The sequence below is a fragment of the Fukomys damarensis genome, unplaced genomic scaffold (assembly GCF_012274545.1).
Source record: "Fukomys damarensis isolate Sample0158 unplaced genomic scaffold, DMR_v1.0_HiC HiC_scaffold_7, whole genome shotgun sequence".
Lineage (NCBI taxonomy): Eukaryota > Metazoa > Chordata > Mammalia > Rodentia > Bathyergidae > Fukomys > Fukomys damarensis.
In genome coordinates, this window is record NW_022900919.1 from 4919964 (window position 1) to 4941544 (window position 21581).

A 21581-nucleotide genomic window follows, 5' to 3' on the forward strand; every position below is an offset into this window, starting at 1 on the left:
CCCCTTTGCCGGGCACCGGGCTGCGTTCTGGCAGCCCCGGGCTGTCCGCCGGCCCGGACAGGCGCTGCGAATGCGTGGGATGGGGGAGTTCTCAGCAGCTGGCGGGTTTTAGTCTCCTTTTCTTTTTATTCAGAAAATTGAAAAGTTAACTCCAGCCTCTTGCTGGAAGAACAGCCAAAACTTAGTGATCTTACCGAGAAATGGGCGGAGGGGGGAGCAAGTTGGGCATGTACATGTCCCACGTCCTCACAATGAACGTCACCATTATTTACTGCAAACGTGCATTAACACAAATAAAAATAAAACAAAAACCTTGATCCTTTCTGGGCCTTTTTGAACCCAAGGGAGTTCATGGCAAGGAGAGGTTCAGCCAGGACACCAGCCAGCCGGAGCATCCTGGCAGAAGGCTGGGTTGCAGAGAAGGCGTGGTTCTGGAAGGGAGGAGGAGGGGAGGGACTGACAAGGGCTTCCCCCGGGGGGATGGAAGCCAAGACAGGGCCCTGCAGACCCCCAGAACCCTGAACTTCCACGGGTCAGCTCTGGGGGATCAGACAGCAGCTGCCTCGCCTCCCTCTCTCCCGGTCTAAGACACGGAGCTCTGGGGTGGCTCTGAGACCTAGCGAAAGGCTCACCAAAAGTGCCTGAGCTTGAGGGCGCCCCAGCAGTAGAAGTGGGGTACTGAGCCCAGGTATTTGATTCCGAAGAGCAATGAAATGCAGCGGCCTCTCAAGAAGTGGCCTGAAGCAGAAAGTTAGGCCGGTTCACTGACAGGTGTATAAACAACTGACGGGTATAGGCTCCTCATGACTGCTGAGAACCTAGAAGCTGTAAGATAGACGCTCTGGGAAGAAGAGTTCACGAGCGAGGACAACAGAAGGGCGCTAGAGAGCAGGTGCCCCATCAGAGGAAGGGGACAGCAGGGTCGCCCATCCCATCTGCTCCCTGAACAGGCGCTCAATAAAGGAGTGTGCTGCAAGACGTTCGCCTCTGTTTACATCCTGCAAGGGCCTAAGAGCCCTGCCTTGCTTGGCAGGGGGGCTGGAGCCCAAAACACCCCTTTCTTCAACCTAGCCGCTGGGACACACTCTGGAAACCCGAATTTCTTCCTTATAGCCATCGCCCAGCGCCCCCCCATCAGAAACCTAGAAATAAAATGTTCCCAGTTGGGACAACAGATCAAAAACCTGTACATGCCCTGTCCTTTGCTGGCCCGGTAGGGCCCAGAGGCACAGTTCACTGGCTTGGTTCACAGCGTCTAACTCATGTGAGCCAACGTGGAAAGCTACGTTCCAGTCTTCATCATGCCAATAAGCAGGTCTGTGAGTTTGGCCGAACTCAATCCTCTCTGAGACTCAGGGGTTTTTTTTGTTGTGGTTGTTGTTTGTGCTTTGTTTTGTTACATTTGTGAAATGAAGAAGTAAGTTTATCTAGGAGCAGGTCTGATGGGGTTCTGCAGGCTCCACCTTCAGGTCCATTCCAGTATTAAGAAATGGTAAAGAAGATAAAACAGAAAATGGATGCTTCTCTGAGCTTGTAGACAGGGATGGAGAACACATTCTGCACCATGACTCAAAAGGCGATGTTGCTGCCGGGGGCCCCAGGAGAGGCAGACAAGGTCGTGGTCTCAAGGACAAAAGTCTAAAGCCTTAACACAGTCCAGTGAGACAGCTGGACCTTGACCTACAAAAGATGAGGAACTGGAGTGGAGATATTTACACAAGTCTACAGCTTGGAAAAATTTCCTCTTCTGTGTAAAAGATCAGGAAAACTCAACTGTTATTCCTGCACATGGAGGGAACCATGTTTTTTCCAAGGGTAGGCAAAAAGGATAATGGTACATTTAAAAGCCCAGGTGTGCAACAGTTTTGAGCATATGTGGGAATGTGTGCACCCACGTAGCTTAGGGTTCAAGGGTTCTCCTGGAGGAAGACTTCAGTAACTGCACACACGGGACTCCAAAAGAAAATCACAACACGATTGAGAATCCTTCAAAGTAGAACATGAAATACCAAGGAAAACAGGCTACCCATGACAGGAGGACATAGAAATAAAGTCCACAGGCAGAATGATCAGGAAAATTCTTGTCCCACAACTTGACATAATAGGACAATTTGAAAAAAAATTATAAAAATATATTTAAATTGCTAAACTTATTGGTCATGATGGGTAATATCAGCTGCAATAATAACCTGAGATTTCCACTGGCCTAACACTATCAAAGTTTATTTCTCCTCCCCATCATAATCTAAAACTTCAAGTGATTTTCCTAGGTGATTACTGTCCAAGAGTATAAGATCCTTACATCACGCAGAGGGGGGAAATGGGGCAGAAGCAACGTTCAAAGGCTAAATTCTGAGAACTTCACAATATTGATGAAAAACATCAAAGATCCTCTTGACCATGGATTTAACTACTGCTGCATTTAATTTGTGAATAGACAGTAAATGAATTTTCCATCTATATCCATGAGGAGCACTTTATAATTTTCATTTCTTATAATGTCATCCAACTTTGGTAGATGAATTATGATGGCATTACAAAATAAACTGAAAGATACTTCCCCACGGGAAGTTCCTGAAATTGTGCAAGAGGTTATTTCTTCTTTAAATGTTGATAAGACTGACCAATGCCTAGAGTTTTCTTTGTAGGAAGTTGTTTTTATTATTTTTTTAACACACAAACTCAAAATTTAGTATATATAGTACCATTTGGGATTTCTATTTCTCCATGGGAAATTTTGGCTAAATTGAACTTTCCAAGAAGTTATTGGATTTATTGGTATTGTTTATTCTATTATTTTATTATTCTATTTATGTCTATAAGTTGTGTAGTGATACCACCTCTTCATTCTTGCCTCCAATAATTTTTACTTCCTCTTTTTTGTTCCTGATCACACTTGCTAGGGATAATATCAATCTTGGTGGCACACGCCTGTAATCCCAGCACTCCAGAGGCTGAGGCAAGAGGATCGTTGTGACTTCAAGACCAGCCTGGGCTACACAGTGAGTTCCAGAGCAGTCTGAACTACATAGTGAGACCCTGTCTCAAAAAAACAAACAAAAAAAATAATAGTATCAATCTTTGTAGATTAAAACTTTTTGCTTTGTCAATGTTTTTGTTTTTTATTTTATAAGTTTTACTTGTGTTTTTACTACTTTCTACTCACATTAGGCTTAATTTGCTGAACTTTTACAAATGTCTTAAGGTACAAACTGAGATGACTGACTTTAGCTTTCCTTTCAAATGTAAGCATTTGAAGATACAAATTTCCATGAATTTTGCCTTGATTGCTCCTACTAATTCTGATGCTCTATTACCTAAAGTCCAAAATATTTTATAATTATTATTTCTTCCTTAACCAGTCATTTATTTCAGAATGTGCCATTTTATTTGCAAATAGCTGCATCTTTCCTAGATATATATTTGTATAAATTTAATTTAGATTCTTTGCAGTAATAGTACTATGATTTCAATGTTAAGGATTTTTAAATCCAGTATACGGCAAATATTGTCTTGACAAGCATCTCACGTGCACTTGAAAAGAATCTGTATTTTGAAGTTGTTGAGAGTAGTGTCTGATAAGTGTCAATTAAAGAAGTTAATAGCATTGTTCTACATATTTTCTATCCTCATTAATTTTTAAATTTTTAAACATTATCTTTGATGATTATTCTAATCTCCTTTTATTTCTGCCAGTTTCACTTCATGCATTTCAGATCTGTTATTCCACATATATGAATTAATGATTGTCATGTTGATGAACTGGCCCCCCTATCATTGTGAAATACTCCTCCTTAATTCTGATAATATTCATTGTCATGTAGTCACTTTGGTATTAATATAGCCACACCAAAGTTTCTCATGCTTGCTGTTTGCATAGTGTATCTTTTATTTTATTAATAATCTTCTATTTGCAACTTGTGATTTCATGTTTAAATTATGTCTTGGAACGAGCATACAGTTGCGTATTGTTTTCTTCTAGTCAGAATGTTTAAGATTTTATTTAGAGCATTTAGTCCATTTAGGATCATGGTAAGTATTGGTTTGGTTGGGTTAAGTCTGTAATTTTGATGTACATTCTCTAGGTGCTCAATCTATTTTTGTACCTCTGTTCCTATTTTCCTGCCTTGCTTGATTGCTATTAATCAAAATTTGATACACTATTTTATCTATTTTCTATTTTACCTTTTAAATTATAGCACTGTACATTTACAGTATGTATCATTAACCTGTGTGTGTTTGCTATGGTTACTATGGTACTACTTCCTATGAACTGTAAGATCATGTAACTACAAATTCCATTTACTTTTCTCAATCTTTGTACAATCATCATCATATATGTTACCACTGTGTAGGTAATAAACTAATTTTTATTTAATTAAAAATATGAATTTTAAATAAGATTAAGAAACAAATATCTTGTTTATTGACATTAAACATATTTGAAGCTAGTGTGTTCCTATTTTCAAATAGATGAAAGTTTCTATCTCATATCCCTGAATCCTACAGACTGTTTAGTATAATTTTAATGGCATCTTTTGAAGAACTGATACTTTTAACTTTTGTGTAGACCAATTTGTCAACATGTCTGACACAGTTTGCATGTTTTATATTATTCTGCCTTAGATTTCTAAAGTACCTTTGCCAAAGTCATGAGAATATCATCCTATGTTTTCTTCTAAGAGCTGTATGATTTTAACATATACATTGGAGTGTTTTTTTTGTTTTGTTTTGTTTTTTTTACCTATTTGGGATTAACTTCTGTGAGTAATATGAAGTGTGGTTAGGAACAGAGATGTATTGTTCCATATGGGTGTACACTTGATCCAGTGCCATTTAAGGAAGAGGTGATCACTTCCTATTGAACTGCCATGGTACCTTGGTGTAGAAGAGAGCAGGTGCAGGTCTGGTCTGTTTGCTTATTCTTGCTCCAATATTACACAATAACTTAACTACAGTATCACAATTGGTCTTTAGGACTCAAGGTATGAACTGTTCTTATTTTTTCTATTTCCTCAAGATTGTCTTGAATATCCTTTACTCTGTATTTTAATATAACTCATTTCTTAGTAATTTTACCGGAATTCTGCTGAATTTTTAGACCAATTGGAGGAGTTACATCTGTTCCATACTGAGTCCTCTAATTTACCATATTTTCTTCCATTTATTTGAGTCTTGTTTAATTTTTCTCAATAATATTTTATAGCTTTAAGTGTAGATGTTTTGGGAAACTTTCATAAGAATTATTCATAAGTATTTGATATCTTCTGATGCTATTAAAATGGCATTTAAAAGCTCATTTATCACTTGCCTGCATTGCAATATATTTGATATTTGCATATTGATCTTAAATTCAAGTGAAGTTCTAAACACTCAAGTTTTGGGTGTGTTCCATTTTGAAACAATTAGGAGCAGTGCTGCTATGAACATTCTCATAACTGACACTTCGATGAGTCGGCGTATTTCTGTTGACTATGGGTCCTCTCCATTCTGCTGAACACTTGGCTTTTCCCCTTTTATTTAAAATATTTTGGGTGACATTGGCAATGTTATCAGTCTCCCTGCTAATGATATACAGAATATCTGTATGTCCTCATTGAAAATACATGTAGATCTTTTTTATTAAAGAACTATTCCAAGCTCTTTCCCCATTTTTAATTGGACTGATTTTTCTTTTTTCCTGTTTGAACTCCTTATATATGGGCCCTGTACCAAAAAAATGTGCTGTAATTATTTTCTTCCACTCTCTGGCTTCTTTTTAACTCTTGAGATTTTGTATTTTGACAAAATTTGAAAATCCTGATAAGATCCAATTAATGTATTTTCCACTTATGCTTCATGCTCCTTATGTCTCGTTTAAAATATTTTCTCGTGCTTTGTTCTAGGATGTTTACTTTTCCATCCTTCACATGGAGATGTGTAATCCCTTCTGAGATTCATTGCGGTGTATGCCCTGAGACAGGATAAGATTCAAATAAATGTCCTAGCACTATGGATCAGAAAGGCCATTTTTCTCCATTGGATTACAGTTTCACTTTGTCACACATCAAATGACAGGACATACATAGGAGTGCCTGTCTCACCTTGGATGTCTCTGCCTTTCCATATACATTTCAGAACCAGCTTACAGATTTTCACAAAAACCCTACTCATCAAACCTCTTGTTTTTTATTTTCTGTATTAAGCTATAAATTACACATGGTAAAATTGTAAATGAAAACTGTAAGAGTACAATAGGTTTTTTGTGGCCCTTTGAAATAAAGTAACTAATTTTATAATTCTATAGTCAGTGAAGAAATAATGCATGTTTTGGGGGAAAAAAGCCATTTTTGTCATGTGTATTTTGTTGAACACATTTTTTATTAGATATAATACTGCTTTGCCAGTTCTCTTTTTCCAGTACTGTAAGAATGTTCCCCATTCTGGGCCCCCATGGTTTCTGATGAGAAATCAAGTGTCATTCAAGTCATTGTTTATTTTGAGGTTATATGTCATTTTTCTGTAATAACATTCAAGATTTTTTCTTTGTCTTTAGTTTTCTGAAGTTTGAGTAGGGTGTATTTTGACACAGATTTCTCAGAGTCTATCCCATCTGAGTTTTTTAAATCTGTAGCTTTATGCTTTGTTATTTTGTTGTGGACAAACTATGCAAGTTTTAGCTGTTATCTCATCAAATATATCTGTTGCATCACAATCTTTCTTAGACTTTGATACTATACATGTGCCCCTGTTGTTGCTATACCACTATTTGCTTAGCTTTTGTTCACTTTTCCTGATAAATTATTCAGATTGGATCATTTCTATTGATCTGTCCTCAAGTTCACTAATTCTTTCCTTTGTCATCTCCTTCCTAGTTTTGTCACTTCAGTAAGTTACTTTAATCTCAGTTGTTGAACTTGTTAGATTCTAAAATTTCCACTTGACTCTTTTAACTTATTTTAAGAGGGTTGAAATTGATCATCAGAGTATTTTTTAAATACCCATTTTGAAGTCTTGTGAGATAAAGCCAACATCTTATTATTGAAGTCTCCTGGTTATCTTTTGAAATGCAAGTGGAGTGTGTGTGTGTGTGTGTGTGTGTTTCTTTACATGCAGATTAATTTTTGATTTTATACTTATATTTTTAATATTAAATTGTCAGATCATGGGTCTCATCTAAATCCTATGAAGAAAATGTTTTAGCCTTCTATACACAGTTTTCCAAGCTTTTCAGTGCTACTCAGATTTGTTCTAGATTCACCCCACTCAGGCCAACCGGGGACCTGAGCACAGGTCTGTTGGTTAGCTCAGCTCTGAGTCTTTAACATGTTGATTCGGAGCAGATGAGTCCAGGAGTTGAGAAACAACTTTATGGAGTCACTTTTCAGAACCTCCACTTTCTGGTCTCTCTCTCTGCTATTTTCCGTTTTGCTGAAGTTCCTTATTGTAGTCTTCTGGCCAGAAAAGTCCAGCTCCACAAATTTCAGAAGGCCCACACAGTGCAGAAAAACAAACAAGCAAGCACTTGGGATGGATTCTGCTGTCTTGGAGATGTAGCCACAGCAAATATCAGGGGAACTTCCCCTGCCCAGATGCCTGGCTCCTGTAGTTTCCAATTTCTGGCTGCTCATGGTCCAGCCGCTGCCCCCATGACCAGAATGGAGACAATACAGAGGAAAACGCAGGGATTTCTTTCACTTCCTGCATTTTTCTCTTTGGGTGTTTAAGCCCAAACTATTAGGTTTCTTATGGAATTCTCTATGTGCACCACAGTGCTAAATTCCAGTGTTCCAGATGCATGGAATTCAGGCAGGAAAATATGCCAGGAAAAAGAAAGTTGCACTTACCAGCAGTTAACTGATAGGTTCAGTTCTGATAGTTTGCTCGAGTCTACTTACTGGTACTTATTTCTCAAAGTATTCAATTTATCGCCTGTGAGTTGTGTTCGGGTTTTCTAGATGTGTCCCATGGAACAGGGAGATTGGCATGTGCACCTCAAATTCCTTAGAACCGGATCTTAAAAGTGCTCTTTACACCTAATATTCAGCTAATGTTGCCCATACAATTTGGGTAGACAATATTTAATTTTATTAACATAGTTTTTCTTAACTCCTTCTGTTTATTTTTATTATGAACATACATCTTTAGTATTTATTTTAGGGAGTGTACACATAACGTAAGCTTCCTACAATGTTTACTGATGTCTCTGTTTTCCGTTCAGGTTTTTGTTGTCAGAGCCATGTGAGAACAGAATCCAGTTTAGATCAGATGTACACTTAACAGAAGAAGACTGTCATGGAGTGGGAGGGTAGCTGAGGGGAGGAGGGAGAGACAGGAGGGTAGATAGGAATGATCATTGTATAACACATCACATATGAACATGTTGCAGTGAATCTTGTTAATTCACACCAATAATATGTACCAATAACAGAGACATAAGATGAATGCCTTTTTTAACTTTACTCATAAAAGAAACAGAACACGCAGCAATCTTGGAAGGCTCAAGCTGCCTTCCCAAGACATGCAACACTATCCCCCTAACAAAAGGAACTCCGTATTACTCTAGGTTTTATGATAATCTTATTTCTTTTCATTATAATTTCATTACCTAGCTGAGGAGCCCTCATCATCATGGTGTAGTTTAGCCTGATTTTTATAATATGATATAATATACTGCTCTGTGTATTTTTACCCTTAATATTTTATTGTTGAAAAAACCAATCTGTAGAGCCAAAATTCCATTGATTATGCTCCCAAGGTACAGTTTTAGCTTTTCACTTGCCTTCTATACTTTCTGCAAATTAGTAGTTGAATCCACAGACTTAATCTGATTCAGATTTCACATTGGGAACAGATTATATCATTGGTGCTACGTGTTCTTTGTCAAGAGGCACATAATGCCAGCTTATCGTGCTTGTGGTGTGTGTGTGATTAGCAGCCCCAGATTCTTGGCAGTATTTCGATTTTTAATCTGTAGGTGTCGAAAAATGGCAATGCTCTGATTCCATAATTCCTTCGTCCTTTGAATATTCCCCACACCTGCTATTTAGTTTCCCAGTGGGAGTTTACATAGAAAGTTAGAATTGTTTTTCCCTTTATTTATGAAACGTCAAAACAATGAACTGGTTCCTAAGAATCTTAAGGTTAACTAGTCAAGGCTGTTGTGTGTGTGTGTGTGTGTGTGTGTGTGTGTGTGTGTGTGTGTGTGTGTGTGTGTGTTCTTGTAGGCATCCCACTTCAGGTAGCATAATCCAGCTGCAGAATCCTGAGATCCATCTCCCTGGTTTGCGGAGGCCACGCCTCTGACATCTACTTCCTGTTCCTGGGAGTGCGGAGCTCTCCTCATCCCCAGCTTTGACTCTGCCAGTCACCTTGAACTTCCTGCCTTGCCCTTTAGGACTCTTCTGCCTGACCTCTTCTCCCTCCTTGTTTCACTTCGGATCAGATGCGCACTGCAGCCCGATTCCTGGCCCAGCTTCTCTCTCCCTCTCTACTCTCTTCCATATAGTCATTTCCTCCAGGAAAACCTCTGCACATTTAATCCTATCTTGGCCGGTCTAAGCTACCAGTGGGTCCCAGATCTGCCCCCGTTTGGTCCGCTTTGATTACAGTCATTACCTTTACCGACGCTGAAATTGCCCAATCTTTAGTGAGTGGACGGGTCTTTAAGTGGACTACCGGCTCCTTTGAACACAGCCCTACTAGTTTATGGTCTTGGCGTCTTGTAAGATAATTTTCTGAGCTTATGGGCTCCTTTTGCACATATCCTGCCCTAGATCTGGAGTCGGCCATTTCAACCTCTTTCTAAAACCTAATTTCCTTTAGTTGCAATTGTTACTTTTAAGCCTCTACAATAGATAGATCTAAGATTGTCTATCAGCCTGACTCTACATTTGCATCTATTTGTGAGTCTAATTCAGGATTACAGAGTGCTTACTTAAGCTTTTCTATCTTAAATTCCTGGTTCTCAGTTTCTGGGGATAATTAAATTGCAATAATAAAAGTTTTGCTCATTTTCTTTATCTCACATTATTAGCAAACATATTCAGACCAGCAATACAACATCATTAAAAACACGATGGATACTTAAAAACTGGCTTTTTATTTTTCCTATGTTAGCTTCCTCTTTTTAAAAAGTTGGTCTGTGTGTCGCTGTCAAAGCGTATAAGCTTTCCGTGATGCACTCTCTCCTATCTCATCTTCAGTTTTATCTCGACACAGAAATACACATTTACTGCTCACCACCACTCCCTGTGCCAGTGTCTCTCCAGGATTCTCAAATGTGAAGCTGAGTCTTTGTGTACTTCAGGGGAAAGGTTCATGGAAAATCTTCCTTTAGTTTTTGCATATTGATGACAGTTTGCTCCCTTTATATTTGAAAGGGACTTGCCCAGATATAAAATCCTTGAATAATTTATTAAACATTTGAGTATTTTGAAATATATTATTCCTTTCCTTCTGGCATAAAGTGCTGCTCTTAAAGGGTCTGATGGTAATAAAATTTTCTTTTTCTTTTTCTTTTTTTTTTCCTATTCTGCATTCTTTTCTTCCTCCTGAATACCCAAAGGACATTTTCCCTTTTCTTTAATGTCCAATGGTTAAACTGTGTGCCTTGATGTTGATTGTTCTACATTAACTTTCCCAGTTACACTCAGTATTCTTTTATTCTATGATTTCAAATCACTGAGGTGTTTTTTTTTCTTTCTAAAATAAGGATAGTTCTTGGTATTTGTTTTGCTCCATTGTTTGGATTTCTCCTTTGCTTTATACTTTGGGCTTTATTTTGGTTATAGCAGTAGTCCTTTATCGCTTTTACTCAAATCCTTTATGAATCTTAAAATGTCTATGTTTTTCTTTTTTCTTTCTTTGTTTTCTTTTTTTTTTTTGGTACCAGGGATCAAACCCATGTCCTTGCACTTTTGAGGCAGGTGTTAGTACCACTAAGCTAAGTCCCGGCCCATGTCTGTGTTCCTTGCCACATAATTTGTGGGGCCTGGTACAAAATGAAAGCACAGGACTCTGTTCAAAGAAAAGAAAGAGTCTTGTTGTTTTTCTTTCTTCTGTGGTCTCTCTCCCAACTTACTATGGCAGGTTTCTCTGCTGTCCAAAAACGTGCCCTATTGCATACATGGATACTTGGAGAGTGCATGCAAATCCTCACGAGTATTCGACCCCTATATACTTTGGGTTTCTCATAAGAGAAATCATGGGATACATGAGTTTGTGTGTTTGATTTAATTCACTTAACATTTTCCCACAAATGACTGGTATGTACCTTTCTTTGTGGCTGTGTAGTACTCCTTTGTGTATAAATACCATACCTTTTCATCTATTCATCTGTTGATGGACTTATGGATCACTTCCAAGATTTAGCAATTATGATTATGCTGCTACAAACATGGTTATACATGATGTCTTTAACTCTTTCAGGAAAGTACCGAGAAGGGGAATAGCCAGGTCAAATGGGATTTCAATTTTTAGTTTGTTGAAGAATCTCCATACTGATTTCTATAGTGATTTTACTAGTTTACGTTCCCACCAACAATGGAAAAGGATGCCTTTTACCCCATAGCCCCACCAGCATTTGTTATAATTTGATTTCTTGATGATAACCATTCTTCACAGAGTAACACAGAATCTCAGTATTATTTTAATTCCCCCTTCTCTAATGGCTAGACATGTTCAACATTTTTGTGCACTTATTGGTCATCTTTACTTCTTCTGAGATTTCACGTGCACATGTTTTGATTGGGTATTTTATTTGAGAGGTCTGTACATGGATAAGTAGAACAAATATTGTCAAAATGCCGTGCTACAAAAATTGACGTATAGATTTAATGCAATCTCAATCAAAATATCAACAGTATTTTTCAGAGAACTAGAAAAAAAACCCTAAAATTCATATGGAACCAGAAGAAACCCAGAATAGTAAAAGCAATCCTGGGCAGCAAGAGCAAAGTCAGAGCTATCACATTTCTGAACTTCGTGTTATAAAACAAAGCTACAATGATAAAAGCAGCATAGTACTGCCAGAAAAATAGACATCTGGGTCAGTGGAATAGAGTGGAGGATACAGCAACAACTCCAGGCATGTCCAGCTTTCTGACCTTTGACAAAGGGGCCAGAAACATATGATGGAGGAAAGGAAGCCTCTTTAGTAAGTGGTGCTGGGTGAACTGGCTATCCGCACAGAAGATTGAAGCTATCCCCATATCTCTCACCATGTAATCAAATACAATCAAGATGGATCAAATATCTAAATATGAAAACAAAAATAACACGCTGGAAGGTAAAATAGGTAGAACTCTTAAAGTCATAGGCATTTTTTGCTTTCTGAACAAAACCCTAATTGCATAAAAAATAACATCAAGAATCAAAAAAATGTGATTATATCAAATTAAACAGCTTTTGCAAAGCAAAGGAAACCACCAACAGAGTGAAGAGACAATTTACAGAATGGGGAAAAATTTTTGCCAGCTACTCCTCGGACAAAGGACTAATAGAATATATAAAGAGCAAATATTGACAGCAGCTAAAAAACATTAACCTGCAGTCTGCTTGGACCAGTGGGTCACTTGCTGTTGGGGCTTGAACCCAGGGCGTCATGCGTACTAAGCATCCACTTTACATTTGAGGTACACTCCAGCCCCTGCCTTAGAGTTGTAAAAAATCAGTTTCAGATACCATTGTCTCCTGTTGAAACTACGCAGTCCTTGGGAGGTCCTAGCTTCCTTTTTCACCCTTGTGCATTCCAGGCTTTTAGGAATATTGGGTTATCCAGCTTTGTCACTGTCTATGGAATCGAGGTTTCACTCTCCCCACGTTTGTGTCTCCACTGGAGATCCGGAGAGATTAGAAAATGCTATTGTCGCTTGCACCATCTTCCCAGAATTCTTTAACGAATACTGTAACTGTATATAAACTTCCACAGTGATAGTAATTTGCATTCAACCCTAGGAAGACATTCCACACCACTGACATGTCTCATCTCCTGTTTTCCCCAGGAGCCAGAGGCTCCTCTCTGCTCACCAGCTTGTGTTTTTCTGGGTTTCTCAACCACCGATATGGTTTTCCTTCTTTGCAGCCTTTCCTGCAATTTTCTAGGTTTTCATTTCCTGGTTTACAAGGGTTTTCTCTATGTGACTGAAGGAAAAGGAGATTTCAAAATATGACCTTTCAATGCTGCCTTGACTTCAGTCTCAGATTTGTGTCAGCTTTCTGGCACTCCAACACCTGGAATAGTTGACTTATGAGTAGTGAAGATTTTGGCCCACAGTTTGAAAGGCTCCATTCCCTGATGTGTTGGCCCCATTGCACTGGGCCCTTGGCTGTGTGCTGTGGCAGAAGTGTGTGGTACAGAAAAACCGCTTGTCTCATGCTGTGAAGCAAGAGAAAGAGGCCATGGTCCCCTGTTCTACAGGAGGGCACGTCCCCAGGAGCCCAGAGACCCCCAGCAGGGCTCCCTCTTAACCGTTCTGAGCTGGGGACCAGGTTTTTAACACATGGGCCTTCGGAAGACTGTCCAGATCCAAGGATACAAGATTCCTGTATGGGTCAGATCTGAAATAGCGACAGCACTTTCATGTACTTGGATGTGAGGCCCGTGGGAGGTGATGCATGACGGCGGGGGACGGACACTCATCAGTAGATTCACTCATGAATGAGTCCATAGTGGAGCATACTGCTAGGAGGTGTGGCGTGGGAAAGGGGTAGGTCACTGGGATGGGGCCAACTCCCTTCTTTCTTGTTGCTGCCTGGCTACCCTGAGTTGAGCAGCTTTCACTTCTGAGCACTTGTGTGATGGAGCCGGGTGGCCCTGGATTGAAACCTCGGAGAGCCAAGTAAACCTCTCCTTCAAGTCGTGGGTGTCAGCTATTTTGTCCTAATGACAACAAAAGTGACTAACACATTTCCACATGCAGCCTAGCAAATCAGGAGCGATTAAGGTTTTAAAGAAAGACACGCTCCCATACACAGTTGTACAGTCTAAATGGGGGCAACTATTTAGGAAAGCAATTCAGGAATATCTACCAAAATTTTAATTTGTAGCCTCTTTAATATAATAATTCAAAATATATCTTACAGGCTATTGAGTATTAAAATAGTTACCACAGAATTGTTTGTGTTAACAAGAGGAAAAAAACTCCCTAGAAGCCTGTCAAAAAGAGATGAGTCAAATAAAAGATGACTGGAATGCCACTCAGGCTTAGAAAGAGTAGAATCAATATTCACGTGTAGATAAGAACCTAATTACAAGATGCTGCTGGTAAAGAAATTACTAGAAGATAAAATGTGATCCTGTTTTTGTAAAATGATCCCAACGAACAGCTGGGAGACATTAATTGTAGTAATTAGAAATGAGTTAAGAGGCACCATTACATCTATACCCTTTCCTACTGTTTGCAGCTTTATTAACACACTTGTAATGATGCTTACATTTTAAAACCCACCTTCCCTTGCTGGCAGCAATGAAAAATGGTGCAGGTGCTCTGGCAGATAGGCTTGAAGTTCCTTATAAAAGTGACTCACGGGGGCCAGGTGAGTGGCTTGGTGATAGCACTTGTCTGGATTTGATCCTCGCCACCACGAGGGAAAAAGCAACCATGTGACTGCCACCACCACGTCATCCAAAAGTTACGAGCGTTTATCCCAGGTACCTTCACCTGATGACCAGTACGTGCATGTTCATAGTAACTTTATTTTTAGTAGCCCCACACTGGAAACAAACTAAGTATCACTCAGTGGGTAAGCAGTGAAGTAAACTGTGACACAGTGGCACCAAGCACTAGCACTCAACGGGGACCTATGATAAACACACATCATCTGGGGTGGCTCTCAAGGCAATTATGCGGAGTCAAAGAAAAGCGAATCCCAAAGATGCATGCTCTATGATTCCATTTATATCTCTCCTTTAAATGACAAAATTGCAGAAATGGAAAAAATACGTTAGTGGCTGACAAGAAGGCTCAGGTGTAAAACCACGAGCAACCATGAGTGACAACGGAACTCCTCTGTTTTCATCTGTGATCGTGGAGACATAAAACTGTATATGCAATAAAATTGCACAGAATGCACACATGAGTGCATGCATAAAATTGGGAGATTCTGAACCAGGTCGGTGGACTGAATTGACGTTCACTTCCTGGTTGTGATAGGACAGCACAGTTTTTGCTGGGGGAAACTGGCAAGGGAAGCACTGCCCCTCTGGATAACATTTCTTATGATTGCACGTGCACGTGTACAGCTCCCTCAAAAGAGAGTTTAGTGAAGAACCCAGCCTTTCAGAAGGGTGATGTTGCTCTCTATGCAGATTTCATGAATTATTTTTTATGTCATCATAAATATTTCATAGATTTGGTTTCTATTACAAATTGAATCTTGCTGCCTGTTCTATTTTCTCAGTAGTTATTACTGGTTTAGAGGGGTGCAATTCATTTTTACACACTCGATCCTTATCTAGTAGTTTTTCTAGATACTCTTATTTGTTCTTAGATTGTCATTTGAGCCTCTTTTACTATGAGTTTCCGATGTAAGTGACATTAAATGTTTTAATATTATTTTAAGGAATGCATTGAGAAAATCATATGATTTTCTTTCTTATGTGCATTCAAGTAGTAAATTGCACTGGCAAATTTTCTAATAATTAAAGTAACAATAAAGCAGTGTTGAATCATTTCTGATGGCATTCTTGTTTTCCTAGAATAAATTCTTCATAATCATTTTGTTTCATTAATTTTAAGATACACTTTGGGTTCAATTAGCTAACAATATCGGATCTCTGAATGTATGTGTACCGTGAAATCACTTTGTCATTTTCTTTGCTTGTAATTTACTTGCTCTCTTTGGTACCAAGGTTATTAACTGACTTCATGCAGTGAGTTTGGAAGCTTGTTTTCAGGCTCCATTTTCTCCAATAGACTGTGGGGAATAGGAGCTGCTGGCTCCCTGAGAGTGTGGTAGAATTCTATTCTGCTGTGCTCTCTGGGTCTGCAGCTTCTGGGCAAAGGAAGGAGTTGATCACTATTTTAATGTGTTTGTTTTACAATATTTACTTTATCCTGCTACCAAATTTGCCATTTTAAGTTTCTTCCACATCACCTCGGTTTTTATATTTGTCCTCTATGGTTGTTCTGGTCAATGAATTTTAAATTGAATTGATTTTTAAATTACTCAAATAAATACTTCAATCTTAGGCTAGCTTGCCATCATGGTAACAAAATGCACGGGATGACCAATTTAATAAGGACAAGAAGATTATTCTGCCTCATGGTATCAGAGATTGCAGTCTCCGGCCACTGGCCCTGTTGTTTGGGGCCCGTCTTGGCATAGTCATAATGGCAGCAGACTTTGTGGAGGGAGCCTGTTCACTTCAAGGTGGCTAAGAAGGAGAGACACAGACAAAGAGGAGGGACTGGGCTCCTGTGATCCCATTCTAGGGCACATCCTAGAGACCTCACTTCTTTCCTCCAGACACCATCTTTAAAGATTTCACCACCACCACCCTGGTGGCACCACAGGCTGGGGACCAAGCCTTCAATATTTGGCCTTGAGGAACAGTCAAGATCCAAGCCATAGCAACTCTCCAGTAAGGAGAGGTAATCTCCCAAGACTTCCAAACCATAAATGATTTCTCATTTTACCTGGAGGCTCTTCCCATGAAATCCATACTATGCTTGGTTTGATATCTAATGGTAATCCTGGAGTTCTCTCTTATTGACATCCTAGAAATATCTTTTGCTTCTTTTATAAATGTTTATAGGCATCACACTAATCTTTTTGAAAATTGCTGTCATATTTCTGAAGAACAAATTATTCCCAGAGAGGGTTGCTGCAGTGGGCAACCATCTGTTTGAGATTTAATAACTAAATGTATTTTCATCTTCTCCCCATATAAGACTGACTAGGTTATACAGCAGTCTAGGTAGAAAATATTTCCCCTTAGAAGGTGGAGGGATTGTTTATTGTCTGAGTATATTTTAATGTGTCATCTTTTGTATTATTTTTGTACATATGTTTTGTTCCTTCCCCACTGGGTCCTAGAATATCACTGTGGTTGGTTTCATGCAATTCTTTTTCTTGCTTTGTGTAAGAAGATCATACTTAAATGCTGATAATCTTTCTATTATTATTTCCTTGTGGTTGTTCTTCATTCTATTTTCTTTGTTCTCCTATTTTTGATCTCCAATTATTTGATTGTTGGTCCTCCCAAACTGCAAATTGATCTCGTTTCATCTTTTTTTTTTTTTTGCTACTGGAGATGGAATTCGGGTCCTTGTGTTTGCGAGGCAGTCGACGGCACCACTGAGCTATTTTAATCTTTTTTTTCCTCATAATTCATGTTTGTTGTTTTGTCACTTGGAGAATAACTACTGTGTCTTCTGCCCTTGTTATCAAATGTTTTGCTTTCCTCATTGCATTTTTTAGTTTCCAACAATGCTTTCTCACTGGTATTTCAAAGGCGTCCTGGTTTATTTCATGGATGCGATCACCTCTCTCATTTCTTGGCTTTATTATCAATAGGCACTTAGCATTCTGTAGTCTTGCACTCAGATAGCATTATTCCATCTACTTTCTCACATTTAAAAGATTTAAACATCTCCTAATGGATGCCTTCTTCCTGTCTTCTTTATCCTTTTTCATGGATCCTTTGTTTTTCCTCTTTCTTTTCCTTTCAATGGAATTTTACATGTAAATTCAATCTTCCAAGAACAAAAGAAAATTGCTTTAATTCTAAAATTTTAGGGCCTGGGAAGCACTGGTAGAGTACATGATAAGACCCTAGGTTCAATTTCCAGCCTCAGAAGGGTTGGGGGAACCTGGTGTATTTTTGTTAGCTATTCTGCATTTTGTATTGTATTCAATTGTATTTTAAATTTTGACATAATCTTGCCTGATAATACTCTACACAATAAGATTTTTTTTAATAACCAAGTTTCATTTTTGCAAGTATCTCTTTAGAGGAAATTAAGAAATAGATTATAAAGTTTATGACTTACTAAATACATTCTGAAAACGATGAATAATCCAAAGTAACAGAGCCGTTAATTATGATATGTCATCTTGACTTGAGTAAGAACCGCCCACCTAATTAGTCAGTTGTGGGCGTGTCTGTGGATGATTGACAATAGACCAGCAGACTGAGTGGGGAAAGACTTGCCCTGAATGTGGGTGGCACCAACCTTGTAGTTTGGACAGAATAAAAAGAGAAGGAAGGAAGGGTTTCCCCGTTTTGGAATAGTTCCAGCTTCACCGTTGCTTGTGGAGCTTGACTCTCGCATATTAGCCTTCCGATGCAGATTTCTCAGCCTTCCAATGCAGGCTCGCACCAGTGACTCTATAGTGAGCTCCCAGGCCTTCCATCTTTGACTGCTATGGGATTCTCGGGCTCTCTAGCCCACAGTTGGCCATTTTGGATTCTTCAACCTCTGACCCTGCAGATAAGGGTTGTGACTCTTCTGCCTCTGATGCTGTAAGCCAACCTAATAAATCCTTTTGTATAATTCTTATGGGTTTTTTTCTCATTGAGTTTATTGGTACATTTTAGATATACAGTACAGTACATTCATCATTGGGATCTTGTACAGGTCTTGGTTCTCATTTCTTCCCCTTATCCCTGCCCTCCCTTTACCCCCTCCTCCCTTCCCTATTTACAAATACTTTATTTCCATTTTTTCATTTTCTCTTTTTTTTTCTTTTCCCTTATTTCCTTTCCCCTACCCTTCCCACTTCCCGTACACCTTTAGCCCTAGATCCTAATGGTATTATTGACAATGTGAAATAGGAAGAAAAGGGCTAATTCTTATGTTTTATATTGATTCAGTTCCTTTAGAGATCCCTCACTAATACAGGTAGTTAACCTACATCATAGTAACACATAGTACAGAACTATTTCAGTAAAAAAGACCAGGAGCAATGGACTAGATGGACCATCCAGCAGAGCCATGTATGTGTCCAGCGATAGGTTATATAATAGTGGGTACATTACCACCAGGGACAAGGTGCTATTGCTTGGTACATAGTATTTGATGATCAGGCTGATGACCTGTAGAGAGAAATAAAGCTGGTTCCTACTTTACGTAGGCATACACAAAAAATTCTTGGGCTAAACTTCTATAAAAAAGTAAATCTGTTAAACTAATAGGAGAAGATGTAGAATGTGTGAATTCAAATGGAAAAATCTTTCTTAACTAAGATCTAAATATTATACAGATTAAAGCAAAGGTTACATGGACTTTACTCACCCAGAACTGGTAATTTCTGTTTAGCCAAATTTAACATGCAGATGGCAGATTGAGCTTTGTTCCTTTCTGTATGTATGACATATATAAAAATTCTCCAGATGAGCAAAGAAAAGGCCCACAACCCAATAGTTAAGGCAGGGAAGGGACATGAGAAGGCTCTTCATATGGAAAACCAGGAAGAATACCTTTCAGCTGAATGAGTGTGTGCTTAACCTTGCTAATAATCTGAGCCACACAAATCAGAATATCAAATTACCATATTGACATCATATTGCCAAGAGTCTGAAAGATGAATCATGTTCAATGCTAATGAGAACTGTGGAAATGGGAGTCTTTGTTAACTTGAGAATTCAAAGCTTATGGAGCCTTGCTGGAGTGAAGTCAGGAAGAATTCTGTGTGTGTGTGCTTTACTCCTGACCTGAGAATCCTCTTTTAGGGTATATTGCATGGTGGACGCCTCAGTGATGCGCACAAAGAAACTTTGGTTAGGGAAGTATGGAGCTGGAGTTCATCTGGCTAGTGATTGATAATGATGTGTATGTTTTGCACAGTGGAAATCTCAGTACCAAAGCAAGGAATTAGATTTCCATATATCAGCATATGTATAATGAAACAAAGCATTATTTACATAATTACATATATACACATGTATATTTAAGTGAATATATAAAAACAAATCTGTTTGAAAAAATGACTTTCTTATGTAAAAAGTATGCACATTTTAGAGCTCAGGATGAACAGTGGAACAGGAAAGGGGGTAATGGATGGAGGACAAAGTTAATAACTCACAAATAAAGAATAAATAAATGAAAGAAATATCACACAAGGGACTTTGTAGAGATGGATGGTGAATGTAGAGAATGATGATGAATAAACTGCCATAAACTGAGGGAAATGGTTAATTTTGTTCATTTGTAGTCCTAAAAAATAACAAAAATAACAATAGGTGAAAATTAGATGTCATTGATAGAAAAGTTATCCCTGGAGAAACTCACAGCCTGATTGGAGAGTTGGGTAGCATGGCTACAGAGATAGCTATTATCCTCAGAAGGACAGTCATCTCACCACCCAACAGAACATTACTATATAATATGACAGAAAATCCATCAGCAGGAAGCAAGACCGTGACCTTTTAGTGATCTTCCAAGGGAAAGCGTTTTGCTATATTTCATTAGACCTGAGATGGATGGTTCTAATTTAAGGCATAAGATCTCTGATCATGTGCTAAGGTTACATAAGAGATGAGATAAATGAGGGGTGCTGGGTGCTCAGACCAAGTTACTCATGCCCCCTCTGAAGCAGAGCTGCTGACTGAAGAGCGGCCATGTCCTGGTGTGTTGTAACGGCTGAGGACAAAGAGACGGGAGAATGAAGTCCATGTTGGAAAGCAGTAGTTACAGAGGTACCACTGTGTGCCAGGTGCTCGCGTAGGCTGTATAAATTAATGTCCACGACAAATCCAACAAGCAAGAACCTTCATCGTACAGATCACAGGTGAGAACAAGGGAGACAGTGGAATCTCACAAGGTCAACCAAAGCTAAACAAAGAAGCTAACGTTCAAACCCAAATATTTCATTCGTAAAAGTCTAGAGTTGCTTCTCATCGTCTCCATGGATTCAGCCAGTGCTGGCGATGCCAATCATAGAGTCTCTCGTTGCTCCTGAGACAAACGGCTGTGCTTACATCGCTTTCTGTGAGGACAGCCCTAGGGAGTCGAGTCACGATCCCACTCCCAGTCCACAGCTGATGGACTGGGGCCTGATAACGGCTGGTGGTGATCACTCCGGGGACCTAGAAGGAAAGGATTTCTCTTGCCAGGTACAACAGATGTCATCTGCGAGAGGAGGGCTGCCTCCCTGGAGTACACAGTGGAAGGTCTGGTAGCAGTGAGCTCCTTAGCAGACAGAAGGAAGGTGGAGCTGCACCGGGGCAGGGGATGAGTACACTTGGTGCAGTGATCCCACCTGAAGGACCCTGGAGGGAAGTCCGTGGACCCTCGATTCTGAGTGTGGCACACTCAGGATGCCATCCCACTCGGGTCATCCTGCCGGTCACCTGAGGCTCCTGGCCTTGATGTATGGCTTGGTTGTTCTATTTCCTTGAGGTCTTGTGAAGCCCCATCTCAGGTTAAAGATTCCTGTTTTCAACTTCCTCGAGTGAATTGAATGAATCCTTTGGTTAGACTCCCACTTATATAAGTGAGGTGGTGTGAAAAAGAATCTGTTATACAAAGAAAAAGATCCCAGCCCTCTGGGAAGCTGATGCAGGAGGATTCCAAGTTTGAATCCATCTGGGCAACATAGCAAGTTAGTGAGATTCTCTCTCTCTCTCTCTCTCTCTCTCTCTCTCTCTGAGGAAT